The sequence below is a fragment of the Staurois parvus genome, unplaced genomic scaffold (genome assembly GCF_062004578.1).
Source record: "Staurois parvus isolate SC_StPar_1 unplaced genomic scaffold, SC_StPar_1.0 ptg000031l, whole genome shotgun sequence".
NCBI classification, from domain to species: Eukaryota; Metazoa; Chordata; class Amphibia; order Anura; family Ranidae; genus Staurois; species Staurois parvus.
The window spans coordinates 9,055,406-9,069,165 of NW_028317827.1; the positions used below are offsets into that span (position 1 = coordinate 9,055,406).

The 13,760-nt window shown below is 41.5% G+C and overlaps 1 protein-coding gene across 1 annotated transcript in view; it reads left to right on the top strand.

Annotated features, from left to right (window-relative positions):
* The first annotated feature begins 696 nt into the window (after window positions 1-696).
* PSMD14 (proteasome 26S subunit, non-ATPase 14) overlaps window positions 697-13,760 on the top strand; it is a 133,805-nt gene continuing 120,741 nt past the window's right edge. The window contains exon 1 of the mRNA XM_089659993.1: window positions 697-834. The gene's annotated coding sequence lies outside the window, so the exon portion shown is untranslated. The remainder of the gene's footprint in view (window positions 835-13,760) is intronic.

Sequence of the window (13,760 nt, forward strand, 5' to 3'; positions counted from 1 at the left end):
ATAAGGATGTAAAATAGAATTTCTGTTACTTTAGATTTTCTCTTCCTGTTGTGTCTACAGGACAGGAAGTGAAGACAAATCCTCACAGTGGGACACAGCTGGCAAAAATGTGCAGGGAGCTCCGAGGACCGGGCCCTCCTAACCCTCTTGTATTGACCTGTATCATTGCTGTATTGTCTCCATTTATATTGTAAAGTGCTGAGCAAACTGTTGGTGCTATATAAATCCTGTATAATAAGAAGAATTGTTAACCCTTTCCTACAATATCCCAAATAAAAAAAATATTCAGATACAAACTAACTTTAGCCAAAATGTTTTATTAGCTCCATGCAGACAAAGAATAAAAGCCCCGGATTCACATGTACAACTGTATGAATAGTTTCCAAGTGCAATAAACTGCCCAGAACAGCCAAGAAAAGCACACTTTAGAATAAGCATTTCCATATTCAAAAGCTGAACTTTCAGTTTGGACTCTCCATTACGATGCCTAACAAAGGCCTATTCAACGCTGAGATTTTGGCACAATCATCGTGATGCAAAAACCAGGACAACTTCTCCAACATGGCTCCTGTATTGGGGACAGTGCTCGATCAAAATCCTTTCCCTCTAGCGCCCACAGAAGGCACGTTTCACCTCACGCACCATTCTACGTAGAATGTACCCTTTGTTGCCCTTTTTCCTATTGGTCAGCAGAAGTAAAGTTGTGGGAACGTCACGTGCACCCGGAAGTAGTTTCTGCACATTGCTTTGAATGAAATCCGGCTGATTCACTGCGGCTGCCGGTAGGAGAGTGTGTTGTGATCGGAAGGGTTCCGCTCAGCGCTGTAGTGTAAGGTGAGTCCAGAGCGACAGGCAGCGCTTCATACAGGAGGCCGTCTGACGGCAGAGCCTGCAGGGGAGAGGAGAGGCTGAGGAGGGACTAGGCCGCTGGTGAAGCCTGGGACTCGAGTAGGGTTGGTTGTTGGCTACATGACAACCCTGCTGTGTTCAGTTTATGTGAATGTGAGGACCTGGCTAGAACACTGTAATGGTGGCAGGGCCGGCCTGAGGCGCTCTAGGAGTGGAGCCTCATCTTTCCAAAGAGAACCTGTTTTCACTGGACTCCATATCACTTCTCCTCAGACAAAGACTGGGCTTTACTAAGACTGGAGTGAGTACATCTTGGAGCAGCTCTGCATAGCAACCAATCAGCTTCCAGCTTTCTTTTTCAAACTTTAAAGTGGTATTAAAGTGGAGTTCCACCCACAAGTGTAAGCTCTACTTGTCTGCCTCCTCCCCCCTCCACTGCCTTATTTGGCATCTTTTGGTGCAAAGTGAGCCGGAAGTTCACCCTCCTCCTCCCTCAGTCTCCTGGGAACTTTCTCAGGTCCCAGGAGACTGCCGGACCAGTTGGGAAGTACAGCATGACAAGTGCATGCGCAGTGGACACCCGGCTGTGAAGCCGCCAGCTGTCAGCCTGGTGCCCACAGTTGTGATGCCAGCGCCATGAAGAGATGGTGCGGGTGAGTACATTGCTGGACCCTGGGACAGGTTAGTGAGTGTTTATTAAAAGTCTGCAGATACAGTTTTTGTAGCTGCTGACTTTTAATAAACACGAAAACAGCTGGAACTCCGCTTTAAACCTAAAAGCAAACACTTATATTGCAGCTTACCAATTCTTGGATGTGATGGCTGCATTCGTTTTTGGTTTTTTTTAGGCTTTCTTTATTTTAGTTTCATCAGGTGATCTAGCTATTGTTTTCCAAAAGAACAAGCTGACCTGCAGTTACATGGATGAGACAAACCATTTGCCATGGACAGAGGCGCTTATAATCAGCATTTATTTATATAAAACCTTTATTCAAAGAAAAAATACTGCTTGTAAAGTTCAAGCTGGAGTTTGCCTTTAATGTGTTAGTGTATCTAAATCTGCTAGTGCATCTAACATTTCCCTCCCCCCCAGACTGGCAATGCTGCTGTCCAAATGTGCTCCCCCCCCACACCCATACCTGTGCTCCTTCATCCACTGTGGAGACACTCTAATACAGGTGGTGTGTTGCTGACTAGATCATCAGATGAAAACAGAGGGGGGAAAAGAAAGTGAATGCAGCCTCCACATCTAAGTATTGGTAAGCTGCAGTCTATTACACTTTTGGTTTTGAGTCTAATACCGCTGTAAAGCTGAAGTTTAGGTATGGCAGTTTTTGCATACTGCCATTGGTCTAGCTTCGATCAATGTATCAGGGGCGTTCAAGTCATACCGGGATTTTTAATTTTCCAGGTACAAGAAGGGATGCTAGTATGGCAGTACTACATGCAGTAGTAAGTGGTAAGTGTGTCCTATTACTGATAGATGACGCACATGTCGCAGTCCGGAGACTGTTAATCAAGATAGCAGACAGCAGTGTGTGTATGGAACAGTGGGTGGTGATGACGTTTATTGTGAACGCAGGCATAAAACCAGCGGATATCTACTGAAGACTTCAAGCACAGTACAGTGATGAGATGCTAAGCCGCAGTAAGACATTTGAATGGTGTAAACATTGCAAAGATGGCTGTACGTCCGTCAGTGACGTTCCTGGCCCTGGTTTTTCCCAGCCCACAGCAGTCATTCCTGTGAACATTCAGCATGTGGAACGCCTGATCCTGGAGAATCGATGTATAGCCTGGAGTGAAATTGCACAATAGACAAATCTTTCTGTGGGCACAGTGAACACAGTGATGGTGAAATGAAGCAGGCTGTCCTAGGATGGTTCTGGTGTACTGACAAATATTTCTATGCTGAAGCTTTCCAGGCAATAGTTAAACGTTGGGATAAGTGTATAAATGTAGCAGGGGAGTATGTTGAAAAATGAATGCAGTTTCTACTCCTTTAATCTTGTTATTTTATTATATAAACTCTAAAGTCCTGATTTGACTTGACCGCTCCTTGTAACTATGTATATACCATACCTATGGGCGCTGGAAATCACCAAAGTAGACATCGCTGCTCCAGTGTTCTCCATTCGCTTCCAGGTCCCATGTCATGCTGCACTGTAAAAACAGGAGGTTTCTCACTTCATACAGGCACCATTTAGAGAATGCTTTGCATTTTCTCAGCGAATACAAAGCATTCTGATTGAACAAGGTGGACATCGTGACATCACCGCCCCACCTCGTCCAATCAGAAAACTCCCTGCATTCACTCAGTTGCTCCAAGAGAATGACACACTGTGGTCATAGTGCAGCACCCAATCAGCTCAGGACCCGGAAGCTAACGGGAGATCTCTGGAGTAGCATTGCGTACTACATTGATTTTCAGCATTCACATAGATCCCACTGGTATGGCACAAACATACTTATTGGTCCAACTGGTCTAATGTAACTATGTAAAAATTGCCATACCTAAACTTCAGCATAAATCCATATTGAGCCCAAAACCAAACATGCTTTATATTGCAGCTTACCAATCATTAGATGTGGTGGCTGCATTTGTTTTCTTTATTAGGCTTTTTTCCCCTCACTTTCCATCTGGTGACTTGGCCAGTAATGCACCTCCTGTATTAGAGTGCCCCCACTCTGGATGAAGGAGCACAGGGGGCACCTTTGGACAGCAGCACTGTCAGTGTGGTTTGAGGGTGAGTTTTTGATGTACTGGCATTGCTGGGAGGAGTAGTGCTGCCTCAAGGGAAGCTGTAGCTTTGTGTGATTGCCTTTGATGAGAATAGAAATACCAGCCCATTTGTTAGTAGGAGGAGGAATAGTGCCCATCATTATGGAGGCATAGGAATAGTCCTGCAACCCCAAAATCTCATGATAATTAGCTTGATAAGGTCAGGACATCTGTGCCAGGACTCATGCAGTGCTATAACGTCCAAATGTCCAGTAGCAAATATTGACGCTTTTCAACCTCTTACATCAGCCTTATGACTAAGGCCTTTGTGAGAGGCTGAAACGTATCAATTGTTGCTATCTTTACAGCAATTGATTCCTCTTTTATACTTGATGGATGAAATAAATCTATAATTTTTATTTTTCAAGATGTTCTGATACCGGACGTTTATCTTTATAATACCTATTATTGGTGTCATTGGAAGGAGGAATAGCACACAATTTTTGTTGTCAGTGATAGAATAGGGCCCTTTGGCTTCAGTGAGAGAAGGCATAGTACCCATTAATATGTCAGTGGGAGGAAACATAACCCCCCTCATGTTGCTGCCTAGTTCCCGTAATCATCCTCCAGGACAGTTCATATAGAGATGGCCAGCACCCACTTGCAGGATACACAAGTCTGAAAGAGTTTAAAAGTACTCCCGGAAGCCATTGGGCTCCGTTCATACCATGCAAGTTCAGCGGAGTACACGTGTGTCATATGTAGGACAAGCTATTTATTTCAGTGTGCTGCCCTAAAGTCCCTGACCCTTTTGCAAGGTTGCACTGCGTTGAACCACACTGGACCAAACCGGAATGGAAGAATTGATGGCACCACCATGTGTCTGCTAATGGGCAGCACATTTCTGTGTATGTTGGAAATATGCAAAATTTTGTGTACATTCCTGATATGCACAAAGTATGAACATAAACTTAGTCTTAATTTTTGTGTTTCTTGATTCCTGCAAATACACAATCGCCTCTATTTTGTTTTCTTCCCATTTGCCCTCCTCCTTGCCAATCAAATTTAAATGAGCAGGCCAGTGGGTCCTGCAGTTCTTAAGTGGAGGGGCACACAGGAGGTGCATACTCTTCCTTCCCTTATAGTGACCCATGACACGTCCTCCATGCTCCCTGACAAAGTTTGGACTGGGGTCCTGGCTTGCAGCCTGTCTGCACTCTCACTTGCTCTGCCATCAGTCACATATGGTGGTGAATGAGGGGGATCCTTGCTTTGTGCAGGTATATTTCATTTTGAATTAAAATAAAATATGATTACCCTTGATTAAACTAAAAACCCAAACAGGCTGATGTTGACTTTATTCATATACAAGTTGTTTTTTTATTTTATCTCTTCAACACTGAACGCTATATATTCTTTGTTAAACTCTTTACCTAGTTGTGGTTTTGTTTTTTCTTTTACAGATTGGTGATGTATTTTGAGAAAGAAATATTATTTATCTGGAAAGTTGAAACTTGTCCATATATCTGAATCTTTTTAGTACTAGAACAGCATATGTCTAGATCAGCCTTTTTCAACTTGGGTGCCTTGGTAAAATGCCTACAAATTGCCCAAAAATATATACAAGCCAGCAGTTGGATCAAACCCACCCTTTAGTTACACAAAGCCACAAGTTTTCATTGTGCACCATTACAAACTTCCAGCCACTGGCATCATAACAACCAATGACCTCATTGGAGGATGTCCGGAAAACGTCGGGAGCCTGCGCCTCTGTCAGCTGTTAGCTGAGTGAGGGAGAGAAACTGATGGGGAAGAGAAACACTGGAATACTAGTCAGTACCCGTGTGCAAAGGTGTTTGCTTAGGAAGATCAAATCGTCTCTAATGTTGGGTGTCCTACATATGTGGGTGTTGCTGCATTATAAAACTTAGTTTTAGTTTTTTACATTTTTAGAATGGGGTGCCTAAAGATTGTGCAGACTTTGAAAGGGTGCCTTGACTAAAAATAGGTTGAGAAACTCTGGTCTAGATTGCAAAAAGTCATTTGTGGACTGACACTGCTAAATTATTCTCATCAAAGTTACCAAAGAAAAGTTGTAGTCTGTTAGGTAGTGTAGATCTGAGAGACTGTTCTCATTTTGATATGTAAGCAGGGGTATAGAAGTGTTTAAAAAAAAAAAAAAAAAAGGACTGAATCGGGGTTCCAATCTATTTGTCCCTCATGACAAGCTACATGTCCTGATAAAAAAAAAACAAACAATTTTTGCCAGGATGGAAAATATGAAGTGTTGATGTTTTTTTTATTAGGCAGTAGTACTTTTAAGATTATCTGGGGCTTTTAAAAAAAAGGGGGCTTTATGGCAACATAAACTGCTAGAAAATTTCTTAGAACCTCTACATGTTTTAAAAAATATTTTAATTACTTATTTTAACACTTGTCATTTTTAATTTTTTTATGTAAACATCCCTTGTGACAGCAATAGGCAGTGACAGGTGCTCTTTATTGAGAGATCTGGAGTCAATAAGACCCCAGATCTCTCCTCTGCCCTTAAAAGCTTTTGATCACACAAGATCGGTATGATCAAATTCTTTCCATTTTTAAAAATGGTGCCATTTTCATCCAGGGAAATTGGAAGTGATGTATGCTCATTGCTTCCTCTTTCCAATATTGTAGAGGTGGACAGAGTGGTTCCCGACTTTGTCCACCTTTATGATCAGCTGGCGGTAGCACCAGATGGTCGATTGGGTGTCCTGGTCTGATGTGACAGCCTGCGGAAAAGGGGATAGCCCCTCTGTTGCTTGTAAAAACGATCCAGTGGCTAGTTAGCTGCTCAGATCTTTTACAAGAGAGCCAACTGTCAGCTGTAATTCCTGCTGCTTGCCCACAGTAGGCCTAAATATAAAGAAAAACCTATTGCCCAGCTCCCAGAACTGCATGTCCCGGGCATCGGGCTATAGGAATTGCACATCCCTGTTTAAGGCTAGGTTCACATATGTGCGGGTGGTGCTGCTGCAGATCCACACAAACCACCCATACAGAAGAATGTGGACCCGTGGGCGGGTGCCATTAATTCTAATGGCACACCACCCGCACTGGAAATCGCAACTGTACTGGGAACCGAGGTTCCCGTGTGGGCTGCATTTTCAGAACTGCAGGAGCTTCTTCCCTGTGTGTCCTGGGGCATGGGAGTCCATTCAAATGAATGCAAAACGCAGCCCGCAGGAACGTGGATATGTGAACCATGGGTAAGGATTCAGTAATGCAGATTAGAGACTTCATGATTTGCTAATGATCTGGCAAAATATTTTCTAAGTAAATTCCAACGCCGTTAAAAAGGCGAGCGTCGGGTTGCTGAAACAGAATTGCCCAATTCATGAATTTCAACAATTACCAACAGGTCATTTGATCTGACAATTGCACATGCAGGAGATGCCAAGAATTTGCATGTCTCCTGGAAATGATCTCATTAGCTGCAAGCTGTTTCAATGAAGCCTGTGCTAAGAATAAGAAACTGCCCACCTTGCTGGTTCCACCTTTCAGAAATGCAAGTTGCCTGGCTAACATGCTAATTCATTGTTTTCGGTCTTTTGACTCACTGACCTCAGCTAAGGTCTTTCATATGGGATTGGAGATGTAGTAAAAACAAGCGTTTTAGTTGCATTTTTAACATTCTCATACAACCTGCCAATGCACTATATAATTAAAATATTGACATGTAGATGGGACAGTACACACCTGTACACTACCACTACTTTGCGCTGCATCAAGAATTTTAAGGCACTTTAGATTCTCTATGCTTTGCCGCAACCCGATGCCTGCATTAAATTCAATGGTGATACGTCAGAATATGCACTGAACATGTCAAAAACATGATAGGTGACCCTTTGAAGTATTTACAGTGTTTACTTAACCCTTGTGAAGAAACCTGAAAACTGGCGGTAGTATTTAGCACTGTTTATTAACACGATGTAATGCATGGAAAATTGATCTTGAATGTGGGTTAAACCTGTATCTGAGTTAAACCGCATTTGTTGTTTTAACCACGTGTCTTAAGACCACATGAAGAGGCCTAAGCAAGGTCAGAACTTGGGCTGCATTAAAGCCTTTGAATCAGAATAATTGTTGGATTTTTAGGAGATGGCCTGTTAACAAATTTTCAGTGTCCTTTTAACTTATTCCTAAATGAATTAAAGAAAGGTGTTCTCTGCCATTAGACTATCCTCTCTCTATATACAGTATTGGGTAAGCTGAATGAAAAAGCTATGACATACATGACAACACAATAGTTGCTCGTACAGTTGTTCACCTGTGACTAGACGTTTATTCAATACACCTGCTGTAAACGTTTTAAAGAAAGAAGACATGAGCTTTACTGTGGCTCCCCAGTATCCACCTCACTATTAAGATTTGCACTATAGAGCACACTTGGTATTCATGGACCTAGTGAGATTTGTACTCCCTACATGCACAGTCTGCTCCCAGTGTTCATGCCATTAGTGATATGATTCATCCCTCTCTGTAACACTTGTGGCTTTGCTGGTCTGTTTTATTTGTTACCTCTCTCCTCTGCTTCCTAAGTGGTTCTAACAGGTTTGATTGCGGGCCAATAAGCTTAATAGTGGGCATGATATGCAGTTTACAATGGCTGAAAGGTTCTCTTTAAAAGAAACGTTCGGGATTAAAATTTTTTTTTTAAAAGTACATATTAAGGTGGATGTAGTATCGGTCCTTGCAGAGCCTGGACCGGCTGAGTGACATCAGCCGGCAGTGGGCTTTATGAGATGTAGGGCCAAAAGAGCTTTGTCTCTACTTTTGCTTTAAAGGCAGGGTGGATGCGCACAACAAATACATTTTGGGATCTGGTTTATGGGATCGACCAGCTTTATTAGTCTTTTTAGCTTCAGAGACAGCATTGTGATCTTAATAAAACTGACACTTCATAATACTCAATAGGATATAGGTCAGCAATGCAAAATCACATTTTTATTTAGTCAAAGCATACTTTCCACAAAAAAACGGTTTCTGTTCCATAGGCTAGGCAGCCTAGATCACCTAGTCTGTGGCTATCAGTCATACTGTTGAGAGTCAGTTGAAATATTAGCAGTGTGAGAAGAGTATCAAAATGCTCCCTCCACCAAGTACAAGTATTTGGTGCAAAAAAGCAGTTTTTAGAACATTGAGGCATGATTATACTTTGGATCAGTCGTATTTAATTCTAAATCCCCCGCCCCAGCTCATTAGTTTGCTAAGCTGCTCTATGCAAACTAACTTAAAAGAACGCCAGTGGTCTTGGCAGAAAAAAACGTTAATTTTGAACATTTTTTTTGTCCTAGCGTTTGGGAGTGTTTATTTTTCTGCCAGAAAAAATCACTCAAAAATACAAAACAGAAGGGGTTTTGTTCTGCTTCTAAACAGCTTAAAAAAATGGCTCTAGACTACCTAATGTGCATGAAAGCATAGGATAATAACATTAGTTTGTTCTACAGGCAAAACGCTAAACTCTTCTGGGAGCAGCATTTTTTTAAGCCGGTGTACATGGAACACTCAGAAGCATCAGAATGTGACCAACAATACTCTTTTTCAGATTCAAAATTGCTATCTAGCTCAGAATCTAGACCTGTTCAGCCAGCCACAGTTTCCCTGATCACTAGCCACATCTGTCCCATTGTCATTAGACTAGTGCATTCAGCAACAGTGTTTATGGTCACTAGCCATGCCAGTCAGTGTCAGCTAACCAGTGCAGCCAGCCACAGGGTCTCTTATTGCCAGCCACACCTGTCCATGTTGCCAGACCAATGTAGCCAGCCACAGTGTCCCTAATCTCTAACCATCACTCCAGTGCCAACATCACCAGACTAGTGCATCCAGCGACGGTATTCCTAATTGCTAGACATGCAAGTGACCATGTCACCAGACCATTGCAGCCAGCCACATTGTCTCTGATCGCTGCCACACCAGTGGCACCAACCCCAGTGTAAGCTAGCAATAGAGTTGCAGATTGAATCTGCCAGATTCTCTAACTTTCAAACAGTCTAAATAATATACAATAATTTATTTTTTTTAAACCAAGTAAATGTAGCAGAATACATTTATAATGTTTATGGGGAAACATTATTTATTTGCAAAGCTTGTAACAGAAATGTAGGAAAACATATATTTTTTTTTCTTAATTTTCAGTCTTTTTCCTTTGATAAAGTAAAAAATCACAAAAGGAAAGCTCTGTCATAAAAATTGTGTTGGGTACAGTGTTGTATGACCAAATAATTGTTAGTCAAAATATCACAGTACTAAAAACTGAAGAACGGCTGGGACAGGAATGGGGTTTAACTTGCCTGTCTTCAAGTGATTAAAGAGTATCCAAACCGAAAAACAACTGTAATATATTGCAATTTACCAGTCCTTAGATGTGTTGGCTGCATCCATTTTTCTTTTCTCAAGTTTTTTTTTTTTCACTTTAACCCAGTAAATAACACATTTTCTCTCCCTGGGTGGTTATGCTCAAATCTTCACTGTATCCATGGAGGGCGTCATGGTTGTTACATAGGTTGGACTTCAAACTTGCCTTCCTCTTCCATTACTTGCTGTATGTTGATAATTGTAATTTACATAAGGAATATAGAAGTGTTTTAGGTTTCCAGATCAGCTCACAGGAATTTACAAGGACACTGTATATCTGGCAAGATCAACAGGTATTTTCTGTACTTGCTCTCAGTGTTCTTGTTCTGAAAAAGTAAACTATTAAAGTTACCACATCTAAGGACTGGTGAGCTGCACTGTATTACATTTTTGTTCTTTGGTTTACCTGTCTTTTTAAACCATAGAAGTGAATTGTATATAAGGATTTCCTTTGCTTGGAGTGCTATTGTGACACATCCTCGAAAAGACTTGCTGATAAGATATTGAGTGCAATGTGTTGTCATTCTTCAATTTAATGTCAGACTACACTGCATTCTTCCAGTGGAGTGGTAGACATAGATGTTGGATGCCTTCCATGCAAATAGAATGCATTTTTTTTTTTTTTAATTCAGGAGCATATGTGTTCTTCAGAAATAAGAATCACAAAATACATGTTATCCTCATAGCCTTATCTCAAAGCTTTCTGCTCCCTTGCTTTGTAAAATGCAACTTGTGAAAAGATTCTATTAAAATGAAAAAGTAAAACTTTTAATATAACAGATCAGGTATCAAAAGAAAATTTATTTTGCAGTCACAAGAGGGCAAATAAGGCTATAGATCTATAGGGGCACATTTTAACCCCAAAGATTGTTGATTAGTTTCATAAGGTTGTTATGGGAAATACCTCCCAAAAAATTCTAAAATTATTGTTAAGCGATTTATTAATCTCTTAACTGAGGAGGTGAATTGCTAATAGTTTCTAATGCACATTACATATGACATCTGGGCTTACAAAGATTGTATAAATACAAGAGGCATGTGTATTATTACACCAATCTTGGTGTGATTTGTTTTTGTTTCCCCCAGATCTGTGCAGTAATCTAAAATGAAACAATTCCTGTATTTCCCACTGTGCTGCAGTTTCGTGTAATAAAGACCAGTCACTGCTGTTCTCTCACTCATTGGCAGGGTGACTGGTCTTGTATCTGCCCCCTCTTGTAACAGGATGTAGTGAGTGAACCTGCTTCCTGTACAGCCTGTAAAAGGTAATAGAAGTGTATAACTTTGAGGTATGTTGAGTATAAAGCTGGGCATACACAAGTCAAAAATCGGCTGAAAATAGTTGGTTTGTCCAGAACTGGCAACTTTTGGTCCATATGTGCAGCCGTCGTAAAACCGGCTTCTGGCAAATGGGCATGCTGTAAAACCAGCATTCGTTCAATGCAGGCAGCTAATGGCTGTGCAAGCACTGATCAGTGTGTTCTTGGGGGGGGGGGGAAGGGGGGGTCCATAGTGCCCCTGTTTTAAATTAGATTTTTTTTTTGTGGTCAGAGTTTAGAATTAAATTACAACACTATGTAATCGTTGGAGATCCATTGCTCAATCGTGTAATTGAAAATATCGAGTTTGTGCCAGCTCACATTAATATTAAACAAAAAGATCTTATTTGGTATTGGAAGTGTAATTTGAGCTTTTAAAATTATGAATACAGCTATGGTCTTAAAGTAGAACTATTGGCAAAACTTTTTTTTTTTTTTCCTTTTTGGATCTGGTAAGGGAGGATTAATAACCCCTGTCAGTTTACTTTTTGCCAACTGTGTCTCATTGGGGACATTTACCTTCACTTCCTATCCCATAGCCGAAACAGGAAGTGAGAGATCATTCCTGTAAATTAAAGTGTTTCTAAACCCATGACTTTGCATTCTCTATATTTGGTCTCTCACAGTACACACAACATGGAAATGCAATTATTATAGTAAATATAAGCTTCTACATACCATACTGATCAGCAGCATATAGCATAAAGAGTATCCAAACTGACCTCTATCAGCTAAGCACTGGTTAAAGCCTCTAGAAGGAGTTTTCATTCTGCTCTGACTGACCTATGAGGCTGCATAACCCCTTACCTTCTGTCTGGACAGTGCTGATTGGCCCTGTGCTGATTACATGCACCCTTCTAAAGGAAAAAAGAACTCTCTAGCCATACACACTAAACTGAGCATGTGCAGAGTTACTCCTAGAGCTCTGTACTATCAGCAGATGGATTGAGGAGATTAGAAGAAGTGGAGGTTCAGAGAAGACGGGATCAGACAGCCTTTTTACACAATGCGGAGGATTATCTCTTTGGGTTCCACAGTAAGCATAAGAAGCATGCTTTCCTGCATATACAGATTGATTTTACTGTTGTGGGTTTAGTAAAACTTTAAGGAAATTCTTTGGGGACTCCCAGGTCACCAAAACTAGTGCCTCCATTGGAAGAATTCCCCTCTATTACTTTTCTGGGGACAACCAAAAATTTGGGATTTTCTTTACTTTCATTTCTATGATAATAGTAAACAGGATAAATAGAGAGGGTGAATCTGCCTAACGGGGGGCTCAGACAGCAATAAAAACCTAATAGGGGTTCTAATAAATCTACACTCTGTCCAAAACAAAAAAAAAAAGTTTTGCCTTTAGTTTTACTTAAAACAAAAAACAGAGAAATATACGGGGATCAATTTGATGGCTCCCCGAAATCCTAAATATGTGCATTTAGGTTGCTCCTTTTTTAACAGATATAAAATACATTTACCATGATGCAAATATATGGTGCTGTCTTTTCATATTGGGATAGTTGTCCACATCATCATGGCTGCTGTCTCCAGCGATGAGGGGAGTTGTAGTTTCAGCAGCCCAGCAGCTCCAGTATGTGTATTTTATTTGTTTCTCCTTATTGTTATTGCAGATCACAGTTGTTAAATGCACAGTGCTGCCTACTGATTGATACATTTCTGTTTGTAGGGAACCAAGGGATGTAGGGTTTCGTCTACTTGTTTATAACTCAAGTCTGCCTAAACCAGTGGTGGGCAACCTTTTTTTTCAACTGAGCCAATAGTAGTAATTCATCCCCCATATAGTAATTCATCCCCCATATAGTAATTCATCCCCCATATAGTAATTCATCCCCCATATAGTAATTCATCCCCCATATAGTAATTCATCCCCCATATAGTAATTCATTCCCCATATAGTAATTCATTCCCCATATAGTAATTCATTCCCCCTATAGTAATTCATCCCCCCTATAGTAATTCATCCCCCCTATAGTAATTCATCCCCCCTATAGTAATTCATCCCCCATATAGTAAGTCCCCCCTGTGTCAATTCACTTACCTTTGCTCCGCGCGTTCCTCTCGCCGTATTCCCGCGCTGTTCTGGTCTTCAGGGCGGACTGTGAGAGGAGAGGAGTTCGTCACGCTGCCCTGCCTACATCCTGGCTGCCCCGCCTACATCCTGACAGCTGCAGAGTCCTGACTTTTGGGGCGGCCGCCCGAGAGGAGGGAGGGGAGGGGGTGGCCGCCCGAGAGGAGGGAGAGGAGGGAGGGGAGCGGGCGCCCGGCACACAGAAGAGCCGCATTGAAGTTTGTAAAGAGCCGCATGTGGCTCGCGAGCCGCGGCTTGCCGACCACTGGCCTAAACCAATATGCAGAGAACGGGATCCCAGAAACAATAATCATTGCCTGACACAGAAGATTGTTCTTCCTCAGAGTTTGCTTTGGTGGTTGTTGAGTGGAATATATATAAACAGCCTGTT